Source organism: Mercenaria mercenaria, chromosome 19 (genome assembly GCF_021730395.1).
Source record: "Mercenaria mercenaria strain notata chromosome 19, MADL_Memer_1, whole genome shotgun sequence".
NCBI lineage: Eukaryota > Metazoa > Mollusca > Bivalvia > Venerida > Veneridae > Mercenaria > Mercenaria mercenaria.
This window is the reverse complement of record NC_069379.1, coordinates 14,679,147-14,688,283: the sequence shown is the minus strand read 5'-3', so window position 1 is coordinate 14,688,283 and position 9,137 is coordinate 14,679,147. Positions and strand designations below refer to the sequence as shown.

At 35.6% G+C, this 9,137-nt stretch overlaps 1 pseudogene; it reads right to left on the bottom strand.

Moving 5' to 3' along the window:
- Window positions 1-6,973: 6,973 nt before the first annotated feature.
- Window positions 6,974-7,935, bottom strand: LOC123541855 (microfibril-associated glycoprotein 4-like; annotated as a pseudogene).
- Window positions 7,936-9,137: the final 1,202 nt, after the last annotated feature.

Here is a 9,137-nt window from a genome sequence, read left to right as displayed (position 1 = left end):
GTTCACCAGGGTAAGGTCCACATACCAAACACAGGTTGAACTCGAGAGATAGAGTCATTTTGCCTCACGGGATCGGTGGTGCGAGGTCATATATCTATTTGGCCGTGACCGGTGTGTCCTACCGGCCATAAAAGCACTTGCTTGGCCATTGGCAGTACAACAACAACAACCATCTTATCCAAAACGGTTATAATAGTTAAAGACCATTTCTTGATATATTCGATGGAAAATCAAAGGAAAGGCTTGTTAACACTCTAGAGGTCACATTTTTGACCCAACCTTAATGAAACTTAGTCGGAATGTTATCCTCAATAAAATCTTGGACGAGTTTGATATTGGATCATCTGGGGTCAAAAACAAGGTCATCAGGTCAAATCCATGGAAAAGCTTCTTAACATTGTAGAGGCCACATTCATGAAACTTGGTCAGAATATTAATCTTGATGATCTCAAGGTCCTGTTTGAATCTGGATCATGTAGGATCAAGAACTATGTGGCCAGGTCAAATCAAAGGACAAACTTGTTAACACTGTAGAGGCCACACTCATGCCTATATCTTAATGAAACTTTGTCAGAATGTTAATCTTGAAGATCTATAGGTCACAGTCCAATCTGGCTCAGGTGGAGTCAAAAACTAGGTCACTAGGTCAGATCAAAGGAAAAGCTTGTTCACACTCTAGAGGCCACATTTATGACTTTATCTTCATGAATCTTAGTCAGAATGTTAACCTTGTTGATCTTTAGGTCATGTTCGAATCTGGGTCATGTGGGGTTAAAACTAGGTCAGAGGGTCAAATTAAAGGAAAAGCTAGTTAACACTTTAGAGGCTACATTTATATCCATATCTTAATGAAACTTGGTCAGAATGTTAATCTTAATGATCTTTCGGTTAATAGGTCAGGTGAGCAATACAGGGCCTTCATGGCCTTCTTGTTTATTTATCTAATTTGATTCAACTTTATGCGTTTATTCATTTCGAAATCATATGATAGAAAAACACACACTCTTAACTGAGGATACTTGCACTTCAAATAAGATTGCTTTTTGCTGGTAGAAAACCAATCTGTTTCATCTGGTTATATAATTCATTACAGTTTATTTTTGCTGCGGGCCTACATCGAAATGCATGGCTCCATATGGCTTTGTTCCAGGTGCTCTGTGCTTTCGGGAAATCGACCGTAACCTTTAATTTGTATCAAGACGATCGTTGATTAAAGGAATAAAAGGGAACAGGCGTTATCAATAAAAAGGAATGTATACGATACAGCCAGATGGTCCCAATGCAAATAGAAGACTAATGTATGTTAACCGTTGCCTAGACTAACAACATCCTAGTCATGTGCGTTTTCCTCTCGCGGTCTGTAATCTATACCAAATGCAAGCGAATACTTTTAAACATTTTTGCCATATTCCATCGATTTTTCAAATTGCCAATATCGAATTCTTTTTTCAATGAATAATGTTATTAAATGTTCCCGAGTTCCAGGATTGTCATTATGTGAATTTAATGATTGGCTGTTAAAGGGGTCTGATAACCGACCTATAGACCCGGAGAAACGTATATGGCAACGTTGAAATCCGGTAATCACTATCAATAATGAAAATGGTATGTACTTGTAAAACAGTATACCGTATAGCGGGTTAATTCTGTGGGCAAACAATTCTACGGTTTTATCCTAAAATGGGCCTTGCTTTTTTTGCGTTTTTTATTTCTGCGACCTTCGAAAAAAACAGGAATTAAATTTTGCGGTTTGCATCAACCGGAAGTAAATTCTGTTCATGGGAAATAGCTACCGCATTTACTACATCATAATTAACAACCCAAATGCATATCAAATGCAAAATCTAGTACATAGTCCGTTCACAGTCCATTCAGTTACAACACATTAATTTTCATAACCCTAGTGTTTTGTGATTTACATTTTGTAATTTAAAAAGATTACACGCCAAAAACGGTAACCATTTATTCGTGGACAATAGATTAATACAATAACAAAAGCAATCCACCACAATCGATACGGTGTGAATAACTTATTGTACTATTTTATTGAGCTGTCAAATGCATATTGATTACATGGGCGGTGCACAGAGTATTTTAATCTTCGGTTCATATTCGGTACATTCCGTATAGTATACGGAAAGTAACCAGTAATGAAATTGGTTTATATTGAAAACGTGCATACGGATGAACGCAAGTCACGATAGCTCAGTGGTCATCGTCAATAGCTTGAAACCTAGAGATCTTAAGATCGAAACCGTTCAGAGTCTTTTTTGTTTGTTTTTTTTTTCACAAATTTTAAGAAACACTTTGTACATGTACATTTTTATGCAATGTTTCCTTCATTGTATTTTCACAAGTATTTTTTAATATTTTTATCTCTTTTTTTTAATTTCTCATTTTTTTTTTTATATATGTTAATGTTATTTGTTTTCACCGTTCATTTTACTACATTACAAATTTCATACATATAAATTACGACCAGTTAAATTCATCATTCAGTTTCGCTCGCGGTGTCGGTACTGCTGTCATCGGAGTCTTATAAATCATATAAACAATTAAAAATGAAAAATAAAAATGTTTTCCCCTAATGGGCTCGAACCAACTATCTCCAGCATCAGAGTCATATGATGTAACCACTGAGCTACAGATACGAACGGCGAGTACGTGTTTCACTTACAATACTAATAATGAAATGTGGACACCTAACCAAAATTTCTTTCCGTAAAACATACGGATATCACCGAAGTTGGGCCGAATATTATAATATCGAATGCACAGAGCGTGTAATGTATGCACATTTGACAGTTTAAAAAATAGCACAATAACAGCAGACGAAAAACCCGAGAGATGAAAATAACGGGTCATTATATAAAGCGAAATATCAAAGCTTATTTCTGCGTCAAAAAATTCTGCTGATAGTTTAAATGTGCGGAATTTATTTCTGCGTGACAATTCCGACCCGCAAATTTAGCAGAAATAAAAACCTGCAGAATTAAACCTCTATATACGGAAATACGACATGTATATTGATTACTTGTCCTCTAGAAGTCCGGTTACCGGATCCTTAACCACTTCCCTATTAAAGTAACCAACAATCTGACTAAAGTACATATCCTATCAAGCTACGCATAGGATCTGAGAACGACCTATTCATAGCCTCGTTCTGACGACCCTTTCGCTAGCCAATCTGAACTTAACTTACAAGATTTTGCAAATCTACCTGTAGCTTTGACTTTTGATATTTACAATTCTTATGTCGTAATGTGTCAGACAGCTCAGTCGGTAGGCCACTTGCTTTGTAAGTGAGGGGTCCCGGGTTCGAGCCCTGGAATGGCTGTACATTTTTCTTACTATTCGACATTCGAAAAAGTCGTCTGATTGGTTAAAATAATAATAGCAATACTGGAAATCAAAAATATACAGAAGACGTATGTGAATGGGTCGTTATCATATCTTCGTTTAGAAGATCAAGAACTTAAGTCAGATTGAGTAACCAAGGCATTCCCGTGGTTTATTTACACATTAGAAATTTAGCTAATATTTATGTCTCTTTATTTCATCTTAACTTGCTCATTTAACATGATGATATAAATTATGCTGGACTCATTCATCAGAGCTATAACGAACCGGACGTCTCGTCAAAATCTTCACCTTCGTTTTGTTATGCATGCCGAATGCAGAGGGATGTAGCTTTTGTTTTCCTCGTCCGAAATCTCATAAAAAAATGGTCTGGTGTATTTAAAAATGTTAACTGCTATAGGGAAATGCCGCCTTGCAATTTTCAGTCAGGTTACATGAGGAAGATAAGATTTATTGCCCTTTGTACTTAATATATAATGCACAATATCATGTAGTGTTTGCATTCAATTTTCCAGGATCCATATTTCACATGTGTTTTAGTCCCTTACCGGTTGAAAACTATTTTCGGGGACTTTAGGAATGTCCGATCCATAACTCAGTCACCCATGAAGGGACTTCCATATTACTTGGCACAAGTGTTCCCCATGATGAGACAATGTGTCATACGAAAAACCCGGTCCCCTAGCTCAAAGGTTAAGGTCACAATTGGAGGTCAAAGGTCAGCAGGGCTGACACCTGTCCGATCCATAACTTTGCAATCCATGAAGGGATTTTAATACTTGGCACAAATGTACCTCATAAAAGACGATGTGTCATGCACTACTTCCATACCCCTAGCTCAAAGGTCAAGGTCACACTTGACAGTCAAATATTAACATGACATAAACAGGGTCTCTTTCATGAAGAAATTTTCATATCAATTGACACAAATGTTTCCCATGAGACGACGTGTAGTGCGCGAATCCCTGAACCCTGGCTCAAAGGTCAAGGTCACAATGGGAGGTCAAATGACAACGTTTTTTTCTTGTTCGGTCTATAACTCTAATATTCATGAAGGGATTTTAATATTACTTTGCACAAAGTTCCCTATGGTAAGACAACGTGTCATGCGCAAATCCCGGACCCCTTACTCAAAGATCAAAGTCACTATTGGAGGTCAAATGTCAACAGGGCATTTTTCCTGTACGATCAAGAACCCTGCCATCCACCAAGGGAATTCAATAATACTTGGCACAAACGTTCCCCATGATGAGACAACGTGCCATGCGCAAAATCCGGACCCCTAGCTCAAAGGTCAGTCAAAATAAGTCAATAGTTTTTTTTCTGTCCGGTCCAGAACTCTGTCATCCATCAAGAGAATTTCATATTTCTTGGCAAAAATGTTCCCCATGATAAGACGACGTGTCATGTGCAACATCCAGAACCGTAGTTTAAAGGTCAAGGTCACACTTAGAGATCAAAGGTAATTAGATATTTTTCCTGTCCGATCTATAACCTTGTCATGAAAAACAATATTTAAATATCATTTTGCACAAATATTCATCTGGACGAGACAACGTGTCATGCGCAAAAGCAGGGCTCTTAGCTGCAAGGTCAAGGTTTCACTTGGAAGTCAAAGGCCAAAATGGCTTTTTACCTGTCCAGTCTGTAACTCAACGATCCTTAAAGGAATTTAATATTACTTGGCACAAATGTTCATCATCATGAGATATAGTGTCATGCGCAAGAACCAGGTCTCTAGGTATAAGGTCAAGTTCACACATAGAGGTCAAAGGTCAAATTCAAAAATGAATTTGTCCGGATCATTTCTTCATCGTGCATGGAGAGATTTTGATGTAACTTGGCATAAATGTTCAACACCTTTTTAGAATTACGTCCCTTTGTAGTTACTATAAAAAGATTATATTGTAACTTTTAATTACTAGCCGTAGGGAAAAGTCGAAACCACTTTTCTGTGGTACAACATTCAAGTTACATCCAATTTTAGGTGTATCTCCACCTGGTAGATAGTTTCTTGTGGACTTATATAGACCATTTCAGGATTTATTTCACATTGGTGTTACTCAAAATAACTTAAATTATAACATTTTTTCATACTCGGCCAAAAATCCATATATACAGCTGTATGTTTTTATGTATGCAAATTTAATTAAAGTGTTTTGGTGCATATAAAGTACAATTATATTGTTTATATATCATCGACAGATATCAGTTCATTATGTTATACTGCAGCAGAGAATATTGGGTGCATTCCAGTTAGGGACTTTGTATTGCATGGCAATACTTCATTCACTTATTTCATCTGGAGCCATATCTGAGACTGTTATGAATTTCAGTGAAATCTGGCAGAAAGACTAACCACTTTAAGGAAATGATGGTCTGTAGGTATGTCATATTCGTAGAAGAACATAAGATATATGGCCTTTTGTAATTCTAAGTACTTTTACAGTTTATGGTACCGGTCTTATAATTAAAAGTATACAGCTTATGCACGTTTGTAATAAACCACTCGAAGTTCAAACTCTAGATCTACATTTTATTATACACTAAAGTCATATTGTAACAAATATATACAGCAATTGAAAAAAAATGTGTGGAATAAACTTCCTTCTCAATATAGAAAATCAACCCTTTCCTACAGGCATCAAAACATTGAAAGGCCATATAATGAAAACCCGTCCTTTTTAAACATAATTTTATAAAATATAATAAAAATAAAATTACTTTTATTAATGCAATTAATGATGAATTGAAGAGTTACATACCTACCACAGTGTTTCAAACACATATTGAGAATACATGTGATAATAATAATAATAATAATAATAATAATAATAATACTATCTATTATTATCATATTATTATTATTTTATATTTTAATACCACACATGCACAACTACTTTCAAAGTGCTTTACAGAGTGTATACATTGCCATAAAAAAGTACAAAAAGTTTCAAAGTATACACAAGCAAACCTATGCATATTTACATTATTTCTCGACATGTGCTTTTTCCCAGTGTATTATTACAAGTTAATTTTCTACTTACTGTTCATGTCATCATTCCTATGATGTCTTATTTCTAACTGCATACACGCTTTCTTTTACCGTATATAATATAACTTAAATTTCCTTCAGACCATACTTAGAGTTTCAGTGCATTTTACATGATTTAGTTTTTAACAAATATTTGTACACAAGCTTTTATCTTAACAATCATATTGAATAAATTTGACAGTCGAGTTGCAAAGAAAATATTTACATGCATGGTAAAATGTTTGCCAATATAAACACATACAAAAGTCTAAGAGTTCATCATATTATTGATTTTAAAGATTTAATCAGTTATTGCCACCATTAAGCATAAAACTTATCTGAGCTGCGCCATGAGAAAACCAACATACTCGGTTTGCGACCAGCATGGATCCATGCTGTTCGCTAAATGTTTCTCTAATTGCAATAGACTTTGAAAGCAAACAGCATGGATGCGCAGGCTGGTCTGGATCCATGCTGGTCGCAAACCCACTATGTTTCTCATCGCGCGGTTCATTTATCTTTAATGTGAATTACGCACGTCTTTTTATATCAACATTACGATTGTATAAATGAACAATGTTAGAATTTCATTTCTACACTTTTCAAACAGTATAAACTATTTTTCCAGTTCCACCAGTTGATCCCCTTTTCATCTATTTCACCAGGAATATCAAAATACTGTCCATTGAGATTGGAATAGTGACAACCGTTGTTTACCACCAGGCACCCTGCCGGTCTGTTGCACAGTTAACTGACTGGTCTTCATCATTGTCATTGTCGAACGTTGTGAACGCCATTCCATCATGATACTTGAGGGAATCTCTAGCATTTCCACTGTATCCACTCACCTCTATTTTGTATTTGTTTACTTCCGGATATATCTTAAACTTACTATATTTTGCAAAGGCGCGATTTCCTGCAAAATCTTCCATATCTATCCTCAGCTCATGATATGCGGTTGCTGTAAGCATACTCAAATATTCATTGCCTAGCCAAAATTCACCATTCAAATCGCCAAAACCGTTTCCATACTCTGTCCAGTTACGATAGAAATCAACTTCACCATTTATTCTTCTCTGAAACACAGTCCAACCCCCTCCGTTAGTCGTTTGGTCACAGAAATCCTTAAGTCCATTTGGAAATTTATATACACCAGTTCGTAACGTTCGGGAGCAAGAGTCGTACAGAAACAAGTGTTCAAGATGAGCAGACAGTTTCGTTAATATCATATCAATATTTTCGATCTTTTGTGTGTTTCTTTTAACTTGTTCGACAATCTTCTCTGCTACAACTGAAAAGTCTTGTCTCTCAAATGTAGACGTGTTATTAATCTCATTACGCAAAGCTTTCTGTTCCTCGGTAATCTCATTAAGTGCTTTTTCGACAGTATTTCGAACAGTTTCTTCTATTTGAGCTGCTACAACCCTAAATTCTTCTCTTTCAAGTACAGACGTGTCATTAATCTCATTACGCAAAGCTTTCTGTTCCTCATTAATCTCATCAATATGGAAGGCAAGGTTGGTTTTTATACTCATCTGCATCTTCAACCCGCGATAGTAGTTGCTCCGTCTTATTTAAATTTATCAAACAATATTTGTCCATATCTTATCTCACTGAAATCAAATTATTTTCTATATTTGGAATTTCTCTATGGATTCTCGCAGTTTCAGACTTTTCATCCCTAAACTCTGTCCTAAGTTGCGTGAAATCTTCTCTTATATGCTGTACGCTTCCCAAGTCAACTTCACCTGTTTCTTGAGCCACGTTAACAACGCCAACTTTTTGTTCAAGAGACGCGTTCAATCTTTTATCTATTTCATCAAGTCTGTCAATAACTTCGGCGTAATCCTCATCTCAAAATTTTTGATTCAGAATTGAATCTGTTTTCCAGGTATTTTATTCTTTCTATAACACGTTGAGAAGCAGAACAATAGATTCCGATGATACGAACAATGATTAACACCACCCTTTTAATGACAGTAATACCACGGGGGAGGAAGTGTTACACGAAGGATGGAGTTCTTCTGATAACCTGTCATGTTTTCTTCTGATAACTGTTACGGAGTTCCTGGAAAACGTTACAGAGTTCTTCTGATGTCTGAATGACGAGCCAAGGAATCGGTGGATAAAATGGTAATTATTTGTCTTTAAATAGAGAGAATGGGGTGTAAAACTAAAGTTTGATGATCAACGTTGCCTGATGTATTGTGCTATGCGTCAGAAAAAACTGTTTAGTCTAACAATCAGTGCCACTTCTTTGAAATGAAGACATTTTGAGTAAAATATCGAAATCGTTTGCTTTTTCATACATATTATTCTTCTTATTCACGTTCTTCATCCTCACCACATGCAATAGAATAATTTTAGCGCAAAGTTGCAAACATAAACCACTTTCTAACAATTTTATGCCCGATTTTTCAAATGTTACGGAATTCAGGTGATAACTCTGAAGATGTCACAGAGTTCTTATGATAACTTTTATTACAGCCAAGGTGTTTCTTGAGCTATGTTAAGATACTTTTTAGCTAATTTAATTATTTACAAAGGGTGTTAATGATGTTCTAACGTAATATATTTATCCAATGCACAGTATTGTGGTTATATAATGTACGGTATGAGTCTTTTGTAAAGTTTAAAAGTATGTGCAGTATAATGACATATATAGTAAAATACGAATAGACAACAAATGCAGTAAATTGTATTTTTTCTTTCTATCAATGGATATGCCAATGTTCGTGAACAA